We start from the raw sequence: 21167 nt of genomic DNA on the forward strand, positions 1-21167 counted from the left end.
AGGGTGGGTTTGTTTACTTATTTGTTTATGACAAATCTGCATATTTGTTATTGAGGATCATATCATACTTTTTCATCATGTTTTCCCAGCAGGAGTCACACTGCTTGGTTCTTAATATATTTTCAGTATTTATTTGTTGAATCCTAAAAAGCAGGCTGAGATTTTAGATGATATTTTATTAATTATTTTTCGATTTTCCATTAAATAGTAATACTAGCTAACACTTGTAAAGCCTAAACTATGTACCAGACCAGGTTCTACAATTTTTGCATACTTAATTTGTCCTCATAGCAACCTTCTGACATATGTGCCAACAATAACCCCATTTTGAATGAAGAAAACTGAGGCAAAAAGAAGTGAGACAACTTGCTTAAGGTTTCATAGCTAATAAATAGCATAGCCCATATTGAACCCAGACACTTTGTCCTCCAGAGTTTATATTCATAGCTATTACACTTTGCAGCTTGTCTTTAGAGTTTGAACAAATCTGGAGGATTATTGAGAGCCTACAGAATAAGTTTGAATACCAGCTCTGCCTCCCACTCCCTGCTTGATCACCAACAAGTGGCTTGACTTTAGTAAGTCTCTGTTTTATTTTCTGCAAAATAAGAAAACAAATCACCCAGTTTCACAGAGTTCCTGTAAAGGCTAAATGAGATAATCCATATGAAGCATTTAGTACAGTGCCTGGGACATACGTATTTAATATACATTAAGTAATACTAGCAGCATTGCAGGTACATGCATATTTCATCTTGCCTATAATTGAAAATAACCAAGGAAAATATTTCATTTTTTAGCATTTACAAATCAGTAGGTAAATTGAGGCTAGGCACAGTGGCTCACACCTGCAATCCTAGCATTTTGGGAGGCCAAGTTGGGCAGATCACTTGAGCTCAGGAGTTTGAGACCAACCTGGGCAACATGGCAAAACCTCATCTCTACCTAAAATACAAAATTTAGCTGGGCATGGAGGTGCATGCCTGTGGTCCCAGTTACTCCGGAGGCTGAGGTGGGAGGATCGCTTGAGTCTGGGAAGTGGAGGTTGCAGTGAGCCGAGATCGTGCAATGGCCAAGAAGGTAAGTCGAAAATGTAACATGATAAGTTACTTTGTAGCAATGCCATATCTACTAAATGATGTATTTTAATAATTGTCTCTAAACTACCATCTCTACTCTGAGTATGCACCTAGTATACAGGTATCTTATTTGCTTTGGACCTCTGTGGAGGAGGGGGTTAAACTAGATTCTCTTTTAGTCTTTTCTTGACTGTGATCATCTATGAGACTTTAATGTGTAACCATGGAAGGTTAGGTTATCTGTGTGGGTGAGAAGTTTTTACAGTTATCCAGCAATGGTCTTGGATGATCTTAATTCTATTTTTATTGTTATAAAAGCAGATCTCAATATCTCTCCATCCTGCCTCTTTCTCCTCTTCTCCATCAACCCTGATCAAGGTCATCTTTCTCTCTTTGGAAGCCTCAAACCTCCTGCCACTGGTTTAATGGTTGCTATAAGCAAAAGGCGAGTTATGAATGTGAAGTGTGTCAGCTACTAAAAGCCTGTGAATTAGAGTTTCCTTCCCCTCTCTGTCATGCAGCATATTTTTATAAAGAAATAACTTATTCTTGCAAAAGGGCTGACCTGTCACCAATCTGCCCGGCTGCAGCAGGCCTAGCACCTCTTCATCATGAACTGCTGAGAGAAGATGCCCTGTCTGTCACAGGTGTGGTTCTCTCAGGGTCCCATGACATATTACAGCTTCTCTCAAGTCAAGGGAGGTTTTGAAAGGGTAGATTACTCTTGATTTGAAAACTGATCTCAATTTTGTTCCAAAGAATATTGGCATGCTTGCACTCAGAAACCTTGAATCTCCACACTTCCATCACTCTTTTTACCCCCACCTTTCACATCAGCTTCCCTTTGGGGCCCTAAGAGTCTGTATACTCTCCCTGGAAGTTCTGAGGGACACATCTGCCCTTAGCACTTTGTGTCACTTTGTCCCTTTTGTAGGAGATACTCTGCAAGTCATTTGCACTCCAAACTATGACTTCGGTTTATGGCAGGATGATATTTTGTCTCTGGTAAAGAAATTTCAGGAATTACTAATAGAGGATAATATTACTTACAAAGAATAGTATTTTGGGAAGAGAACATTGATTATTTAAGGAATGACTAGCTAGCACACCATTGTCTCTAGTCATATAAAATTATACAGAACTTTATACAAGATTTTGGAATTTTCCAAGCATCATGATTTTTTCTTTACTTTTTCTTCCTTTGAGATGAGGAATTGCTGTGTTACCCAGGCTGAAGTGCAGCGGTGCAATCATGGCTTACTGCAGTCTCAAACTCCTAGGCTCAAGCAATCCTCTCACCTCAGCCTCCTGAATAGCTGGGACTATGGACATGCATCACTAAGCCCAGCTATTTTTTTTTTTTAATTTTTGGTAGAGATGAGGTCTCACTATGCTGCCCAGGCTTGTCTTGAACTCCTGGGCTCAAGTGATCCTCCTGCCTTGGCTTCCCATAGTGTTGGGATTACAGGTGTGAACCACTGTTCCAGGCTCTAATCATTTTCTCAATTTAATCTCACAACATCTTTCGTATTTCTTGATAAGTGCTTGACAAATTTTGCTTCTCCTATTTTACAGATTTATGAACCGAGGCCCAGAGAGGTGAATTTCCTTGCCCCTAGTGACTTACCTTATAAGTGACAGATACACTGACATGTTCAACATAATCCCCAGTCTTCAACTCTCTAGCTGGTGCTCTTTATTTCTGCAGCTCGGCATATTTAACTAATTTTGCCAGACTATATGTTACTTTGCGCCCCTTGAGCTGACTGTCTCCTACATGATTATTTTAAGTACAAGGGAAGTAGGAACTGATCATGCCGGCAGCAAAGATCCTAAGCTTTTCCCCTGATATGGGGGAATGTTTGTGCTTCTGGAGTCAGGATTCAGCATTTAAGTACTTAATTTTATAGGGAGATCTCAGAGCATTTTCAACACAAGGGTAGACATCTCTGTAGGTAAAAAAGACAATAAGGTGAGATAAGATAAACCCTTGCTCTGGGCAAGTTGCTGAAGTCCATCAGTGAAATTAGGGGCCTTTTAAAAGAGTAAGTAGAATCTCACAAAGGCTTCAGGGTATATACTATTAGTGATGCTGGGAGTCATGGAAGGGCTCCCAGCACCAGACATGTAAGTCGTGGACAGTTTCACCAATAGCAAGCCACTCTTAACTCTTAGGCCAAATGGTGATTCTGTAAATGTTTTCCACAAGACGCAGCACAGCAAGTCAGTGGGGCTCTAAGAGAATCTACCCTGACATGGTTAAGGCCGAAAGTACATTAGCATCTTCTGATCTGCTTTTGTTATTAAATAAATGCTAGTAGCTACTTTTTGAACAGCTGCCAATCTTTGCCCTGTATTGGAGCTACCATATGTCTGCTGCATCTACTTGCAAGGACTTAACACTGGGTCTCAATTTTATTTCATAAAAGCATACTGGAATGCCTGTTTAAAATGCAGATCTGGGAACCCATTTCCACAAATTCTTATTAATTTTTACTCTACATTTTTAACAAGTGGCCCGGATTATTTTCATGCAGACTGTTCATATTCTACATATTATAAAATGTGCTTTTACTTACTGACCTTGAATGGGAGTAATGTATTGGGGAAGGGGTGGAGTGAAGCTTGTTAAACACATGAAGCAATACAGGGAGAATGCAGGGGTTCTTCCCCTAAGGCCAGGTGGTCTTAATGTTGAGCACATGTTTAGAATTATCTACTGGCTTCTAAACTATGCTCATGTTCACACCCAAACCAAACTAATTGAATCTTGAACGTGTTTCACCTACACATAGGTGTTTTCTAAAGATCTTACTCCAGATGATTGCCAATCAGGGGAGAAAATCACCAGAGTCTAGATGATGGCCCCAACCATGGAGATGTGTGCCTAATTCACAAGCACAGGGATCTTTTCTGTGAATATAAATGCATTGTTTTTGTTTTGTTTTGTTTTCACAGAGGCCAGATGAGCACATTTCAGTGCTGGCTAAGGTCTAGCACAATGAAGTGACTTCTGAGCTCTGGGGACAGTTATTGACACCGTTTGGTTTAGACCTTTTTTTAACAAATTTAATTAGCTATAATTAATGGAGCTGCTTCTCTAACTCAGAGAACTTGAGACACTCAGACCCCACAGACTCAACAGTGAGCTCAAACTTTCCTGGATCTTCTCTCTGCACATAAAAGATGACCCCCTTTACAGTACCATGAGTAAGGGCCTTTGTCTTTTCACTTCTTGAGAAAATAGAGCATCAGTGGCATCTGTATCCCTTGCCTTCTCCTCTGGGCTTGTTGAAGCAGAACCATCATGGCAAAAGGTCCATGGGCCAGAGGACTGTTCTTTCACCTTTCATTTAAATGAATCTGTCCTTTCTAATAATAAAAAATATATCCTAATTATTTTTGAAGTGAGATCAATCTGACAAAAAATGTAATAAAATTAAAATTTCCCTCCAAATCCCATCCTTTTTATCATTATGTGAACAACCCTCTAGGTATCTTTCGTTCTGTATATATAAAACAGAAGCATACTCAAAATGCATGCGAAACGTCTGATCACAGAGCAAAGCTTGGCATTTAGTCATTGCTCAATAAACATTTGTTGCACTCATGACTACATATACATACTTATTTGTAACCTGTTTCTCTATTATCAAAAATTCTTAAGTATCTTTTCATCTTTACATATAGATCTACCTCATTCTTTAAAAAATATTATAAATCAATTGAATTGTTTTGCCATGGTTTATTCAACTAGTTTTCTAACTGAGTTACATTTAGGTTGCTGCCAGCTTGTCAACATAGGGTCTGTACATTTTAAGTTTGATCTATGTTGCCAAGCTACCCCTCAGAAATGGCACCCTTGTGTATACTCCCAACAACACGCCCTACAATTTTAAACGCTTTCTGTTCCATCGTGTGTCATAGGAAGGGGACCCAATAATTTAGAACATAAGTAGATGTTAAAAGCAATATCTCTCCTCTTAATTCATCCCTTTAAGACAACAACTCAGAAGGGTTCCACAGGAAGTTCTTATAACTTTTCAGGTTGTGTGCCCACACAGAATCTAGAGAGTAAGGAAACTAAAACCCTAGATATCTGGGGACACCATGTTCTTTAAAAAATTATTTCCACTGTTCTGAATCATCTTTAATTGACTATAAGACTGAAGGAAAGAGTGCTTCAGTAGAGAGAAGGGTAACTTACATTTTTTCATGAAAGTTGAAGCTAATTATTACGTGCATTCGATGATAGCTTGAATCTGAATAGAAAGGAGAAGGAATATACCAGATAGCTATTTGACCTTGAATAACATACTTAAACTTGAAAATAATTCAAGCGTAAGAGCAGCAATGATTGTCAGCAGGGCCTTAATATAGAAATAGTCCACTGTAAAGCTCTCTTTTCTCGTAGTCTTCAGGTATTGTGGTGCAGTTGTAGAGAATTAATTTCTACAGTAGAATGACCCAAGTTCATGCGCCTTTTTTCTAAGCCTCTTTTCTGTTAGATTTTGAGTAATTTGCTGAAATATTTTAGTCCTTTGTTTTCTTATCGAGAAAATCGAGTAGTACTTCATAAAATCTTCAATTTTGCTTTTCAGTACATATCCAGAGGAAATGAAATTAGTATCTCAAAGAGTTATCTGCACTCCCCTGTGCATTAGGGTATTATTCACAATGGCCAAGATATGGAAACAACTTAAGTGACCATCAATGGATGAATGGATAAAGAGTGGTAGTAATAATATACAATGAAATATTATTCAGCCATTAAAAAGAAAGAAATCCTGGTGCTTTTGACAATATGAACCTGAAGGACATTATGGTAAGTGAAATAAGCTACAGAAAAAAAATACTGCATGATCTCACTTATACATAGTATCTAAAAAAGTTGGACTCATAGAAGCCAAGAGTAGGATGGCAGTTGTGGGAGCCTAGGGTTGGGAAAAAATTGCAGGATATTGGTCAAAGCATACATATGTTTAGTTATAAGATGCACAAGTTCTGGCAATCAAATGTACAGCATGAGTGGTGATGGATGTGTTAATGAATTTGATTATTGTAATCATTATACAATACAGAGAGATTATTGTGTTGTATTGTATAATGATTATTGTAATCGTTATACAATAGAGAGAACATAAGTGGATACTATACAGTGTATACGTATACAAAATCACTATGTTATACACCATTGACAATTACATATTTAAAATAAAAATAAAAATTATAAAAAATAAATCTATGGATTTTTATATATTAAGGCAATTAGGATTTATCTTAAAGAAAGAAAGAAAATAGAGTAGTACTAAAACAACCTTAAAAGTTTGTTTCAAAGATTTAATTACTTGAGGCATATTAAAACCCTAGAAGAGTATTGGACAAATACTAAAGCTATCAATAAATGGGAGGCATTAAAATTTATCTGTAAAGTAATGTAGATATAAGGGCAATGCACTTGGAGTTAGAAGGGCTGAGTTGGAGTCAGCTTTCACAACTTACTAGATATGTGGCAAATCACTCTGTTGACAGCCAAGCAGAATTTAAAAAATTAAAATTAAAAAATAAAGCAAACTCTGAATGTTTATTTTTCTTCCACTGTAAATTGGCACTCATCAAATATACTCTGTCCACTTCCAGATAATTTTAATTTTGGAGGTCCAGATCTGAAATACATAAGATATGCAAAAATCTGTTATACCTATAAATCTCCATGGGAATGTGAAACATTTGGAAATATATTTCCAATATTTGTATTGATGGTCCCTTCTAGCTGTATACTTCCAGGATTCTCTGGTTTTAAGATGTCACGGGGGGATGGAAAGTATGGGCTAATCAGTGTTCATGTGTCTGTGACACATGTCTGCACTGGCAAGAGAGGGGGTTAACAGGGTGTCATGGCATCTAGAGGTGAAGCCGAGCCTGGGGTCCTGCCACTTCTCTGCTGTGTAAATATTGACAACCATCTTAGCCTCCTCAGTCTATATTTCTTCATGTGGAAAAAAAAAGTGATTCCAGCAAATGTATTCATACTTCTCTATAAAATTAGCATGATCACCAGCACAGAGTAAGCACTAATAAGCTACTATTTACTGATCATAAACTGTGTTCCAGTCACTAAGTTAAGCACTTGGTGCATTCGCCCATTTAATAACTCAAAACACTCAATGAGGTAGGTTATATTTCTATTTGTCCCATTTTCAGATGAGATTTGTGAGGCTCACAGAAGATAAATGACATAGGTCAGTTCAGAAAGTTGGTGAGTAGACAGAAGACTAATACCTGGTCAATCTGACATTCAAGTTATGGAGTTTAGCCACTTCACTTCTAAACAATGTTTGTAAACGTAAATCCTCCTTCAACCATCCACTTGTAAAGTAAAGCCTGTTTCAGAGTACTGTTACCTATGTTCCTTTCCCATGCTATAAACAGTGCAATCAATATGTGTGTGTATGTATATATGTGTATATAAACATATACACACTGACACGTTTGACAAGCCTACACATAAGCTATTTCAGGCAATAAACAGCAATTTCGTGTGAATCTAAAATTGGGGCATAACATTTACTACCTAGAAATGGATTATTCCCAGTAAGAGTCATCAGAATGTGCAAAGAACTGACAAAGTTTCTGAAATCTACTTTAGATGATGATGACGATGATAACTATGATTCGATGACGATTTCAATCAAAGAACTACTCCAAGAGTTCCTAGCTCAGGCCTTGCTAAAATAATTCTCCATAAATATTTACTGATTCAATAACTAAATCTTATATCTCAGAGGGCATTTAAGACCACCAAGCTTAAAGGCAGAGGAATTACCAAAATGGTCCTTCAAAACGATTTATGATTTTTGATGATTTACGGAGTCCTTTTCTCATTTGTTTTTCCTCCTAATAATTATTGTACTTCTATGAACTAAAAGGTAGCTTGGCGATGCAGATGGAGGCGATGCAGATGGAGGAGAGTAGTGTGTTTGGCGATGCAGATGGAGGAGAGTAGTGCACTCAGACATTAGTGAGAAAATTGATTTGAATAGTGAAAAAAATCAATTCTAGAAATTTTAGAAGTACTTAAGTGGTTTTCAGCAAAATAAACTCACTAAAATACCTCAAGGTTGATGTACATATAATTAGCCTTCAAAGTTCTAGAAACAACATTTTACTCAAGCCCCCTTATTTAAGTTTCCTGTAAGGCACTTAAAGACCCTTGAGTAACAGCTTTTTGGACTCTGGAATGTTGGATCTGAATACAAGATGCAGAGTTAAGCTGGCCCACCCATGTGCAAGACGGGAAAAAAAAAGAGAGAGAAAAAATATAATCTTCTAATGGCTTTTCTTTACCAGGCAATACAGAAATATGGGTTATTGAATATCTATTGCTATTTCAATATTATGTTTGAGAACAAAAAGATGATTTTTGGTAGGAACTGACCCAGGAAAATAGTAACTGACCCATTCATGGGTTGTGAAGAAAACATAAAGCTGTCTGGACATGATTTTTCCTCCCATTTCTTATGTGGAATTTGGGGCAGGTATCATATTTTTCCTTCATTATTTAGAAAAAAAAATAAATCCTTTGGTCATTTTCAGTTTCAGAAACAGTCTCATTTCTGTAATTAAAATTTCCATCCCAGTGTAATAATCTTCAAACTGCCAACTCAGTGCTAAATTAGAGCTTCTCTCCCTGCAGATTAACAGTATTTTTATCCTATATACTTGCAGTGGGCAAGCCGGTTATGGTCAGCCAATTCTCCCTCACCTTGCTCCATCTCTTCTCTCCCTTGAACACCTTGAGTTTCCCCCCACCCTCCCCTTCTAAGGTAGGGCTCAGGGAAGGAGGAGAAGAACGAAAGAAGTCTTTGGTGGCCATTGTAATCTGCACCTGGCTCATCCTGAAATTTATCTCTTTCTTTCACGGGGAGTTTCAGGTCCTCTAACTGGAACTTCCTTTCACAGGAAATGTCTTTCCTACCACCAAAACACCCGTGGTCAGGTATTGGAGGGATTGAGAGGGGATAGGTATACACACACATTCAAAACTCTCTCCAATAAAATCATTTTGGGGTCTCCTTAGCTTCTCATAGAAGCTGGAGTTGGTATCACTAGCTAGCAAAACTGGGTTCACAATCATTTAGCATTCTCTATAAATTGTCTACTACCTCTCTTGGAAATGTGGGGATTCTGGGAACCTATAGGTAGGTCCTGATTCTTGGCTGATAAAAGTGGTTATGTTGTGAGTGTTTTGAAGATAAATTATAGTCTATTATGAGGCTAGTAAATGGATTTTAAGGAGGTCATTTAGGTCATCATTCTACTTATTTGTGTTTATGATCTGTTTTGAGAAAGTGATAAAAACTATGGATCCATACCCTGGAGAAGCAAACATAAACATTTTGATTTTCAGAAATTTTGGGGGGTAGGATATGTAATACAATGGCTTCCCAAATTCCATGTATAGATTCTATTCATGGACTTTGAGTCAATGAAATCTCTGAATGGGCTGCTCTTCTGTCCTTTCAGTCTATTTCTCTCCCTTCCTTCTCTTCCCTCTCTCTCTCTCTTTCTCCCTCCCTTTCTCCTTCCTTGCTTCCTTTCTTCCCTCCCTCCCTTTCCTCCCTCCCTCCCTCCCTTCCTTCCTTCCTTCCTTCCTTCCTTCCTTCCTTCCTTCCTTCCCTCTTTCCTTCCCTCTTTCCTTCCCTTCTTCATAACTTAGTCTAAGAACTATTAATTGGAGTTAAGTGAGGAAGATACATATGGCTTATCAGTGGCATCTGGGCAGAGGGGAAGAGCCCAAGTGAGAAAGGTGGCCACATGAGGCAATGACCTACTGGGTCTGGGATAGACTTAAAAAAATAACCATTTGAACATAATGATGACCAATTTTGTTAATCCTAGAATGGGAATCATAAATGGGGGAAAGTTTTATTAAATTCTGAGGTGTTAGATTGGAATTAGTGGTATCAATATAAACTTAAAATATTAGTTGTCTATTATTGCTGTAACAAATTATCACAATTTTCATGTTTTAAAACAACACAAATTTATATTACATTACACTTCTGTAAGTCAGAAGTCCTATGTGGTTCTCACTGAGCAAAAAGTAAGATGTTGGCAGAACTAATTTTTTTTTCTGGTGGCTCCAGTAGATAATCCCTTCTCTTATCTTTGTTCAACGTGTAGAGGCCACCCATATTCCTTGGCTTGTGGGCCCTTCCTCTCTTTTCCAAGCCAGCATCTGTGGGTCAAGTCTTTACATTGCATTACTCTGACCTTCTGTTGTAGTCATACTTCATTCTGACTCACTTTTTCTGCCTCCCTTTTCTATTTTTAAGGATCATTCTTATTACATTGGGCACACCTGTATAATCTAAATTAAACTCCTTATCTTAAGGTCAGCCAATTAGCAATCTTGATTCCATGTGCAGTCTTAATTTCTTTTTGCCATGCAGCCTAACAGATTCACAGACCATGTTTGGGAGGGTATTATTTCATGCAGCCATATTTGGGAAGGCATTATTCTCTTTACCACACTTATGATATTCAATATATAGCTGAATATGTAGAAAGATAGAGGTAGAGGTAAATGTATACAGGTATTCTCTAACTCTCCACTGAGAGGGTCTGGAGACAGCAACATGTCACATCTTCTGGGGTTGGGCAAAGGGAAAAGTTAAACTAGCATGAAGACCCATTGAAGCCCTCAACTGGCACTTTGAAAAACTCTGGAGCTAGGATGACAATTCATAGTATCCCTGATTTGAGCAAAGAGACCAAGCCAGGAAAAGAAAAAAAATGAAGAGAGAGAGACAGAGAGAGGAAAAGGGAGGGAGAAAGGGAGGGAGAAGAGGGAGGGAGAAAGTGAGGGAGAGAGGGAGGAAAAAAAGTGAGAATTAACTATTCTCTCCACTATTTAACCTGATATTCAAAATGACTAGTTTATTTTGGGGCAGTTCTTCAGGTACATTAAAGTACAATGTTAAAGAGAAGTCACTGATGAAATATGAAAGTATTTAGTAATAGTGTTTGATTTGTGTGCCACGCTCATCCCCATGCTATAGATGGAAGGGTAATTACAGCCCATTACCAAATTACTTGCAGTTATCCCTTGATCTTGTAGTTAATACAGTGAACCCTCATTTCCATGAATATTATTAGCATATCTCCCATCACATTATGATCTTTTTAAGAAGTGGCTGTTGCCTAGTTAAAGGATATCAACTTGGAATATTTTCTTTCTTCCTTGCAGCCATTCCTGAGCATAATTTAACTTTTATAACTGGTGGCAGATTCAGAAAAAGGAAGGTGCAAAGCAGAGGAGTGAGAGCTGTTAAACAATAAGATTTTGAGGGTAGAAAATGACTTTTATTTATCTTCATATTCACAGAACCCAGCATAGCATTTGGCAGGCATTTGATGCATTATATTTGTCATCTTCACCTCAAAATCTCACTGACATCTCACACTTTCTCTTCAGTACTAAACTCATTACTTTTGTGACTCCAAAACCTTCTCTTCTTTATAAGGGCACTACCATCAACCCATTTATTGAAGCCAAATTCTGGAAGTCATCCTCAAAATTATTTTTCTTTAACAGCTATCTACTACCATATCCCATCAGTCCAAACTCCTTAATAACCTTCACATCCATTCATTTCTTCCCATTTCCCCATATATAAGCTTAGTCCATGCAACCAACATTTCATACTTGCTCAACCACAATACTATTTCAACTAGTTTCCCTACTTATATATTTGTTCCCTTCAGTTTCTTGTTCATACAGCACTCAGAATCATCCCTTTATAATAAAGATGTGCTCTAGTCAATTTAGTCTCTAGCATAAATCTCCCTCAATTTCTTTTCATTATATTTCATGTGAAATCTTAACTTTTAACCATGTGATATAGTCCCAGCCTGTTTCTCCAACTTAAATCCACCCCCTGCCACACCCTTGTTCTCACCACAGCACAACACTTTGTTAATGTCTTGAGGTCCTTGTGTATAGTGTTCCTGCTCTGTGCAATGTTCTTACCCACACCCACACACTTTAATTCACATATACAAGACCTATTCATCCTGCAAATTTTAGATTATCAGCTATTTATTTTTCACTGGCTACTCGAGAACTGCCTCCATATTTTGTACTATTGCAAATGGATCTTGTTTTGTAGAACTTATGTTAACTCATATAAATTAATTATGCAATTTATGCTTTTTGCACCTTCTTGATTAAAATATGTTGGAAAACTGTATTAGTCCATTCTTGGACTGTTATAAATAAATACCTGAGAGTGAGTAATTTATATAGAAAAGAGGTTTAATTGTCTCATGATTTTGCAGGCTGTACAGGAAGCATGGCTGGGGAGGCCTCAGGAAACTTACATTCATGGGTGAAGGTGAAGGCAAAGTAGGCATGTCTTATATGGCCATAGCAGGAGGAAGAGGTAGGGGAAAGTGCCACAAACTTTTGTTTATTTATTTATTTATTTTGAGATGGAGTCTTGCTCTGTCACCCAGGCTGCTGTGCAGTGGCATGATCTCGGCTCACTGCAACCTCTGCCTCCCAGGTTCAAGCGATTCTCCTGCCTCAGCCTCCTGTGTAGCTGGGATTACAGGTGTGTGCCACCACACCCAGCTAATTTTTTTTATTTTTAGTAGAGACGAGGTTTCACCATGTTGGTCAGGCTGGTCTCAAACTCCTGACCTTATGATCCGCCTGCCTCGGCCTCTCAAAGTGCTGGGATTACAGGCGTGAGCCACTGCGCCCGGCCATCACAAACTGTTAAACAACCAAATATTGTGAGCACTCACAGCATGGAGGGGGAAATCTGTCCCCATGATTCAATCACCTTCCACTGGGCCCCACCTCCAACATTGGAGATTATAATTTGACAAAAGATTTGAGCAGGAACACAGACCCAAACCCTATTAAAAACAGAAATTACATTATGTATTAGTTATTCCCAGTGCCTTAAAGCATTCTTGGCCAGTGAGGTTCAATAACTATTTAATGAATGAATGAATGAACTAAAGACCACAGGAAGTCATCAGGAGACTGAGCTTCTAGTCCTGAATGTGTCTCCAATTTTCTGGGTAACATTGTAAAATTACTCCCACAATCATTTAATTAGGTCAACTGTACACTTTCGCTGGGGCATAATCATGAATTTGAGGTCTGGAAATACAAGGGATAATGTAAAGAAAAATCTCCCTCTCCAAATCTGCTAACACATCTGCCTCTATACTGACACGTTCTTTTATTTTCAGTTATTATAGATAAGCTGTCCATGTTCCTATCTCAAGCCTACCCTTTCCATCTTATACACCCAAGGATAACACTTCCTCATTGTCAGTTTTTTTCTGTCTACTGGACCGTTCCCATAAACATACAGACGTGTTTTATGTAAGGTTTTTTTTTTTTTTCCTCACAGGAACAACAAAAACAGCAGCAACAACAAAACCCAAAAAACCTTTCTTTCTATGATATGCTATTCAATTCCTGCTGCATTTCTCAATCACCATTAAAAAAAAGAAAATAAAACATCCTCAAGAATCTTCTATACTGGCTTGCCCCACCCCCTAACTTCATAGTTTTTCTTAAACTATTCTACTAAAATTTTATTCACCAGAAGTTGCCCCAGTTATTCTTACCAAGGTTACCAATGATCTCTGCTATCTCAAATGCAACGATAATTTCTCTTTGTTACCTGGACATAGTTGATCACGCTCTCTTCTTGATATCCATTTTCCCTTTGGATTTTGAAGTATTGCTCTCTCTGGGTTTTCTGTCTGTCTCACTGGTCATTTCTTTTTTAGTCTTCCCTGCTGAATCCTGCTTGTCATCATATTTAGTAAAAATTGGAGTTCTCCATGGCTTCAGTCCTTAGATATTTTCTCTGCTCTTTTTACCTAACTATGAAATTGATTGTGTTTTATAAACTCATTAAATGCCTTCTATATTCGTTTTTTTTTTTTTCTTTTGAGATGGAGTTTTGCTCTTGTTGCCCAGGCTGGAGGGCAATGGTGCAATCTCGGCTCACCTGCAACCTCCACCTCCTGGTTTCAAGTGATTCTCCTGCCTTAGCCTCTCAAGTAGCTGGGATTACAGGCATGCACCACCATGCCCAGTTAATTTTGTATTTTTAGTAGAGACGGGGTTTCTCCATGTTGGTCAGGATGGTCTCAAACTCCCAACCTTAGGTGATCTGCCTGCCTTGGCCTCCCAAAGTGCTGGGATTACAGGCATGAGCCACCGCGCCCAGCCTAAATGCCTTCTATATTCTGTCAGTCAGCTTCCAAATGTATATGTCTAATTCCAGTATTTCTCATGAACACTCTCTCTCTAGTATATCCAAGAGCCTCTTCTACCTACATTTAGATGTCAGATAGCTATCTTACAATTAGCATGACCAAAACCAAACTCTTGATTTTCTCTCCCAATTCTGTTACTCCACATGTGTAATATCAATATAGTACTCATTCTTTCAATTGGTCAAGCTCCAAATCTTAATGTCACATTTGACTCATTTTTCCTTCTTCTTGTTATCTCTCAGTTCTACTCCCAGATTATGCACAATACAACTATTTCTTCCCAATTTGACCACCACTACCCAATAGGCTCCTAACAGGTCTCCATGATTCCACTTTGACCCCAATCTCTATTTCAACAGAGCAGCCTTAGTGATACTTTTGGAAAATAACTCAGATCACAATGGCTCAAAACTATTTCATTAGCAACAAAGTTCAAAATACTTAGGTTGGCCTTAAAATTTATCTGTGACCTCAAAACAGATGACCTTTCTGGTCTTCTTTTGGAACCCCTTGTTCTCATTCAGCATACTCCAGCTACACTAGCATCCATGTGATGCCTCAAATAGGTTCTGGTTTCTCTCACCTCAAGGCCTGTGTACTTACCATTGCTTATCCTAGAATACACTTTTCTAGGTATCTACATGATCTTCTTCTTTACTTCCTTAAGGTCCTTGATCAAATTGATTTTTAGAGAAATCTCCTGTGACCACAAATATATATTTTTTGTATCTGTTCTGCCCACCATTGTGTCAGACACTATATCAGCACTTAGAATTTACTAATTTCATCATTCTCTATCCCTTAATTGTGCTATGCTTTTATTTTATTTCTTTTTACTACCATTCGACATATGCAAAATTTTTCTACATTATAAGGTAATTTTCTGTGGTGTAAATAAGAAGATATTCATTCTATTAAGGTTTTGCTTACCTTACAGGTCCATCTTGGGCTAGTGGCAAATGGAAAGGCTCTGTTTATGATAGTCGCTCAAGGACCCAGAAAAACAAGCAACCGTCACTGGAATGTCATCAATTATTGACTCAAAAAAGACCTCTGACCCAACTCAACCTGACAATGGTCATAAATATCTCCTAATGTGTTTACTGGCTTCATTGGTTATATATATTTTTTCTTCTGTGAAATGTCTACTTATGCTTCTTGCCCTTTTTCTATTAGATTTGCCCACTTTTAATAATGAGTAGAAATTATTGTATATGTTCTTGAGTTTAATACTTTATTAGTTACATATATTGCAAATATCTCTTATCTGTTTCTCCAGTCTTTTCATTTGGTTCAAGATATGTGTTGAAAAAAGGAAAAGTTTTTAGTTTTATTAGAACTCAAATGATCATCCTTTTTTTATATAGCTAGTGCTTTTTATAACTTGTTTATGAAAAGACTTTCCCCAGCCCATATTCTAAGAGATAATCATCTGTAGTTTTTCCAAACATTTTACAATGTAGATTTTGAAATTTAAGCCGTTTATTTGTCTCAATTTGATATTTGTATATAAAGTGACAGAGAGGTCCAATATTTTTATTTTATACAAGAATAATTATTTTATTAAGTTCCATTTTGGGAATAATTCCTTTTCTCTCCACTGATCTGATATGCCACACATACATTGGCGTTTCACATATGTGTAAATCTGTTTTAAAACTGTCCATTGTGTTGGTGGTCAATTTGCCTTTCTATTTCCAAATATTGTTTTAAATAATATAAGAAGTCTTGATATTGAGAAGAATAAATTTTTCCTTAACTTTTTCTTGGCTTTTTAAAATTCCCATGGAGTCTTCAAAAACTTTTGTTAGAATATTTCCAAGATATATGTTTTAATACCCTCCAATCATATATAAATAGCTTATTTTCTATGTTTGTAAGTAGTATTATGGGAAGACAAGTACATCTTAAAATTATTCTTAGTGTTTATCTACCTTGCTAAATGTTTTTCATAATTAAATTGATTTATTTGTAGAATTAATTTTGTGTATAATCATAGCATCTGCAAATAGAGATCTCTTTCTCTCTTTTTCCCAGTTCTTATGCCTCTAATTTATTTTCTTGACTCATTGCATGGTCTAGAACCTCCATTATGATCATTAACGGAGTGAATAAAAATATTTAAGTCAGCATTTTTAGGTATGCCAGTAGCTCTGGTCAAATATATCCGATCAAATAGAAGTTCAGAGCTTGCAGAAAAGAGAGAAAGAATGAGAATCTCATTAGAATGTCCTTATTAAGGCAAGTCTTCATGGGAAGAGACCAAAGATGATGTGCTATACAATGGTGTTAACTTTGGGTCAGAGTAACATCATCCACTAGTAAAATATAGCTTAGTAAAAGCCCTGCACTCTGATCAATCAGATCACCATCTCTTTCTTTCTTTGGAGGAGGAACTAATCATTAGATGGACAGAGATACAAAAGTTGAGAAGAGGCACAATAAGGCACTCTCCACATGCAGTTTTTAAAAGTGTATTTTAAAGGCTTGAGAAATGAAAGTACTTGACGATAATATATTAGTTTATTCTCCAGCTGATATCTCTATGAGATATTCTGCAGTTTAGGACAGCCTGTTTCATATCTCAGAAGAAGTGACACTCCGTGGCCTACTGTTATTTTATGGGGCCATTCTGAAGGTCTGCAGGCTGATCTAGAGACCTAGACTGAAAGCATCAACTCGTTCTAAGTGCAGGGCAGAGTCATAGGATTGATGTTGTCTTTTATAGTGTTTCCAGCTTTGAGACAAGCTGTAAGATTTTTAATGGACTTAAAAGCTTGGCTCTGATAAAGTACCACTTAACACAAATTAACAGGACAGATGAATTATCTCAGAGAAACAGACTCTTACTTGGCATTTGATAGACTCAGAGGTTGAGAAACATGAACAGGGAACACTGAGGAGGAGAGGTCAGCTGAGATTAGACTCAAATCCAATTGTTACTGTTTGTTACTCTGATAGTAGTTCACAGACACTCACTCAACAAACACTGTGATCCTACTGTAATTAGGTGCACTTTTCAGCCACTGAAGGCTTATTCTTTGTCTTCGTGTTGGTTACAGACTAGTAGGAGAGATGAGGCATGTGCGTACATAATTTTATTCAACATTAAGAAGTTGCAGGTATTGGAGAAGGATTCTGGAAATATGGAAAAGGAAGCATCAGGAATCTGTCTCCCTACCTGGACAACAATTGCACTGGCAGAATCAGTCTTAGGAAACCATTTGGGAACTCTGGAGGCAATCAAAGGCTTGCAATTTCAAACAAAAGGCATGGATAGTAAAGTATTGTTAATTTCAGTACATTTCAGCAATTAACACAGTGGTAGTTACCCATCTCCCTCCCCAAGACCCAAGGTAGACAGCTTTAAATGTGTTCCTGGAACAATCTGCACATAGCTTGTGGGAGGCAGGGTGAGCAAAAAAGACCATGTCATACAAATATGAGGGATCTGTGCTCTGATTGCTGCTTTTAACCAAAAGGTACAGATAAAGAGGTGGATGGCCACTGTTGTTACACCTCCCCTTATTATTGCAAGCCTCTCCCCATCCAGCTGAAGTGACTTCCTGGGGATTTAAACGGCCACTGCCCTTCTCTCCTCTCATTTTTCTGTTTTGTTGTTGTTGTTGTTGTTTGTTTGTTTGTTTGTTTTTTGTTTTTGTTTTTGTTTTGAGAGCCACACATTAAAGACCAGGGCATTCAAAACCAATTGCTTATACGGGAAAAATTAGGAAGTGACAAGTCATGCCCAGGGAAATGTGTAGGCTCAGAAGAGACCTGAGAAGACTTTAAGTTAGCATGTCAGAATACTCCTTGGCCCAGAGACAACATACAACAATAAAAACAATAAAAATAAATATATGAAAATAATAGCACCACTCCCAAAAATCTGAAATCTGATTTTCAGTTGCCATATTATTAGATTCAAATGTCCACTTTTCAACAAAAAGTCACAAGGCATACAGAGAAACAGGAAAGTATGGCTCATCAAAAGAAAAAAAAGAAATTAACAGAAATTGTTTCTGAACAAGGCCTGATGGCACATCTACTAGGAGAAAAGCTTTTGAAGTAATAGTGGTTTTCTTTCCTTTCTTTTTTTATTTTGCAACTATTGTAAAAGAGGTTGAGTTCTTTATTTAATTCTCCACTTGGTCACTGTTGGTGTATAAGAGAGCTACTGTTGTGTACATTAATTTTGTATCTGGAAATTTTGCTGAATTATTTTATCAGTTCTAGGAGCTTTCTGGGGGTGTCCTTAGGGTTTTCAAGGTAAACGGTTATATCATCAGCAAACAGTGACCGTTTTGAATTCCTCTTTACAAATTTGGATGCCCTTTATTTCTTTCTCTTGAAAGATTGCTATGGCTATGACTTCCAGTACTATGTTGAAGAGGAGTGGTGAGATTGGGCATCCTTGTCTTGTTCCAGTTGTCAAAGGGAAATAATACTTAGGAATATACCTAACCAAGGACTCGAAAGATCTCTACAAGGAAAATTACAAAACACTGCTGATGGAAATCACAGATGACACAAACAAATGGAAACATCCCATGCTCATGAATGGGTAGAATTAATATTGTGAAAATGACCCTACTGCCAAAAGCAATCTACAAATTTGATGCAATTCCCATCAAAATACCACCCTCATTCTTAATTAGAAAAAAACAATCCTAAAATTCATATAGAACCAAAAGAGAGCCTGCATAGCCAAAGCAAGACTAAGCAAAAAGAACAAATCTGGAGGCATCACACTACCTGATTTCAAACTATACTGTAAGGCCATAGTCACCAAAACAGTGTGGTACTGGTACAAAAATAGGTATATAGATCAATGGAACAGAATAGAGAACCCAGAAATAAACACAAATACTTACAGCCAACTGATGTTCAACAAAACAAACAAAAACATAAAGTGGGGAAAGAGTACCCTTTTCAACAAATGGTGCTGGGATAATTGGCTAGCCACATATAGGAGAATGAAACTGGATCCTCGTCTTTCATCTTATACAAAAATCAACTCAAGATGGATTAAGGACTTAAACCTAAGACCTGAAACTATAAAAATTCTAGAAGATAACATTGGAAAAACTCTTCTCAACATTGGCTTAGGCAAGGATTTCATGACCAAGAACCCCAAAGCAAATGCAATAAAAACAAAGATAAATAGCTGGGACCTAATTAAACTAAAGAGCTTTTGCATGGCAAAAGGAACAGTTAGCGGACTAAACAGACAACCCACTGAGTGGGAGAAAATCTTCACAATCTATACATCTGACAAAGTACTAATATCCAGAATCTATAATGAACTCAAACAAATCAGTAAGAAAAAAGCAAACAGTCTCATCAAAATGTGGGCTAAGGACATGAATAGACAATTCTCAAAAGAAGATATACAAATGGCCAACAAACCTAAGAAAAAATGGTCACCATCACTAATGATCAGGGAAATGCAAATCAAAACTACAATGAGATACAATCTCACTCCTGCAAGAATGGTCATAATCAAAAAACAGTAGATGTTAGCGTGGATGTGGTGGACAAGGAACACTTTTTACGCTGCTGGTGGGAATGTAAAGTAGTACAGCTACTATGGAAAATGGTGTGGAGATTATTTGAAGAACTAAAAATAGAACCACCATTTGATCCAGCAATCCCACTACTAGGTATCTACTCAGAGGAAAAGAAGTCATTATTTGAAAAAGATACTTGCACACACATGTTTATAGCAGCACAATTCACAATTGTAAAATCGTGAAACCAACCAAATGTCTATCAATCAATGAGTGGATAAAGAAACTGTGGTGTATATATACAATAGATTACTACACAGCCATAAAAATGAATTAACTAACAGCATTTGCAGTGACCTGGATGAGATTGTAGACTATTATTCTAAGTGAAGTAACTCAGGAGTGGAAAACCAAAATATAATGTGTTCTCACTGATATGTGAGAGCTAAATTATGAGGATGTGAAGGCATAAGAATGTTGCAATGGACTTTGGGGACTTGGAGGGAAAGAGTGGGAGAGGGCGAGGGATAGAAGAATACAAATATGGTGCAGGGTATACTGCTCAGATGATGGGTGCGCCAAAATCTCACAAATCACCACTTAAGGACTTACTCATGTAACCAAATACCACCTGTACCCCAATAACTTATGGAAAAGAAATAAAGTGATAGCATTAAAGACGCACAATTACCTAAAGAAAAATACAGAAAAAGTAAAGAAAATGATGTCTAAACAAAATAGAAATACCAAGAAAGAAAGAAAGATTCTAAAGCTAAAAAGTACAATAGCTAAAATATTATTAAAAATCCACTGGGGGGATGTATTAGTCCATTCTCACATTGCTGTATGGAACTACCTCAGACTGAGTAATTTATGAAGAAAAGAGGTTTAATTGACTCACAGTTCTGCAGGCTTAACGGGAAGCATGACTGGGAGGCCTTGGAAAACTTACAATCATGGCAGAAAGTGAAGGGGAAGTAACACCTTCTTCACACAGTGACAGGAGAGAGAGCGAGCGAAGGGGGAGGGGCCACACACTTTCAAACAACCAGATTGTCTGCCCTCATTATTGAATAACCTCCCACCAGGTCCCTCCTCCAATATGTGGGCATTAAAATTAGAATTCGAGATGAAATTGGGGTGGGGACACAGAGCCAAACCATATAGGGGAATTAGAAGGCATATTTGAGCAGGCAGAAGGAAGGATCAGTGAACTTGAAGGCAAAACAATGGAAACTATTGAATTTGAAGAACAAAATAAAAA

This window comes from Pongo abelii, chromosome 13 (genome assembly GCF_028885655.2).
Source record: "Pongo abelii isolate AG06213 chromosome 13, NHGRI_mPonAbe1-v2.0_pri, whole genome shotgun sequence".
Classification (NCBI taxonomy): Eukaryota; Metazoa; Chordata; class Mammalia; order Primates; family Hominidae; genus Pongo; species Pongo abelii.